We start from the raw sequence: 2,195 nt of genomic DNA, 5'->3' as shown, positions 1-2,195 counted from the left end.
TTACACATACACTCAAGTTCAAAGCCAGCTTGGGCTGTAAGTCAGGATCCCGCTCAAAACAAAACAAAACAAGGGACCAAAATGAGCTACTGTTAAGTTCAACTTCCACCAATGACTCTTTTGTTTTATGCAAGTCTCAGCCTTTTCAAGTCTGAGTTATGTCATGTGAAAAATCAGGATGGTCATCTCTGCCCTGTCAACTTTAAGGACCCACCTGAGGGTACTCTGAGACAAAATATGTCCTAATAACATGTGGCAAGAGTACCTCGGTAGTCCTGTCTTGGTAGAGGCATGTTAATAGAAAGAAGCTCCAGCCTTCCTTTCCTCTGGCGGCAGCCATCAGGTGAGCCAAGATGGGTGCATACAAATACATCCAGGAGCTATGGAGGAAGAAGCAGTCCGACGTGATGCGCTTTCTTCTGAGGGTCCGCTGCTGGCAATACCGCCAGCTCTCTGTACTGCACAGGGCTCCACGCCCCACCCGGCCTGATAGACTGGGGTACAAGGCTAAGCAAGGCTATGTCATTTATAGGATTCATGTCCGCTGTGGTGGTCGCAAACGCCCGGTTCCTAAAGGTTCAACTTACGGAAAGCCTGTCCACCATGGTGTTAACCAGCTGAAATTTGCCCGAAGTCTTCAGTCTGTTGCTGAGGAGAGAGCTGGGCGCCATTGCGGGGCTTTGAGAGTCCTGAATTTCTACTGGGTTGGTGAAGATTCCACATATAAATTTTTTGAGGTTATCCTCATTGATCCATTCCATAAAGTTATCAGAAGAAATCCTGACACCCAGTGGATCACCAAACCAGTCCACAAGCACAGAGAGATGTGTGGGCTGACATCTGCTGGCCTAAAGAGCCGTGGCCTTGGGAAGGACCACAAGTTCCACCACACTATTGGTGGTTCTCGCCGTGCAGCCTGGAGAAGGTGCCATACTCTCCAGCTCCACCGTTACCGCTAATACACACGATATTTGTAAAATTCATATCCAATAAACAATTTAGGACAGTCAAAAAAAAAAAAAAAAGAAAAAAAGAAGCTCCAGAAAGATACATACTTTTTATGGTTTTGTTTTAAAATGTGTGAGGAAAAAATGAAGTCATCCCATGACTTGTATGAGGTATGATGCTTTAGGTTCTCAGAAGTCTTCTTAGGCTGCCTATCATTTGAAGCACATATGAAGTCATTGGGGAATAAAGTCTCTCAGCTTTTCAAGACTTCCTGCCAATTCCTTCTTCCTGTCTTCAAAACATGTGCTATCTAATAGCAACTGAAATATGAATCCTGACACTTTGACTTTTATGACTCTCTTGAAATAATATCATTAATGACTTTGTAACTATTGGAGGCCTTTAAATAAAGATTGATTTAAAACACTAGCAGCAAATACCTGTGAGTCGTGTAAAAAAAAGCTCAAAATTAAGTGATCTTATTGCATACAAGAACGTTTTCATTAATATCTCTTTGATGGATTCATCTCATATTGCTAAGAGAAAATCTGTTCATAGAAGCCTGCTCTGTATTACACTGTGTTAATATCACATTTCCCATTATTTAACTTTATAAAAATAGATAAGCCTTTTTTATTGGAAACAAATTATTACCAAAAGTATATTTTAGGTTATGATAAACTCTTTAGAAATGATATTGATATGCTTGTTTATTTATCCACAAATAATTAGATTTGGGGTGCATTTTTAAAGGTACAATACAAAGTAATGGGTTCTATCTATTACTCCCCTTTTATGTCACTTAAGACTTTTTTTCTCTCTAGTTTCATGAAGGCTATGACTACTACCAGAATGTGATGATAAAATCCTATACCTGAAAAACTGGCCCCCCTCCACACACACACATACACACACACACACACACAAAAAAAAAACCTTATTTTCTGAATCACTGATGCATGCATGCCTAAGATGAGTTTCTTCTCACTTCAAACAAGTTTCCCAACAAGCTATTGAAAATGCCTCCTGGCTCACCTGGGAAACTGTACTGGGCCTCAGTAGTATTAATCTATGATGCTTTCCCAAAAGGGCCTGGGTAGAAACCACACTTGGGCTAGAATGCAACTAGAATCTATACATCTTGAGTATTAAATCATCCATTAAATTATGTTGTCTCTCATTTACTGATTACCTGAATACTTAAATATCTAAAGCCACAAACTTAGATCAGGCAAGGTGGAAGGAGA

General features: G+C 40.2%; 1 pseudogene; it reads left to right on the top strand.

Moving 5' to 3' along the window:
- Positions 1-327: 327 nt before the first annotated feature.
- Positions 328-1,025, top strand: LOC116093102 (annotated as a pseudogene).
- Positions 1,026-2,195: the final 1,170 nt, after the last annotated feature.

Source organism: Mastomys coucha, chromosome X (assembly GCF_008632895.1).
Source record: "Mastomys coucha isolate ucsf_1 chromosome X, UCSF_Mcou_1, whole genome shotgun sequence".
In the NCBI taxonomy this organism is placed as follows: domain Eukaryota; kingdom Metazoa; phylum Chordata; class Mammalia; order Rodentia; family Muridae; genus Mastomys; species Mastomys coucha.
The sequence above is the reverse complement of the archived record's forward strand: the minus strand, read 5'-3'. Positions and strand labels throughout refer to the sequence as shown.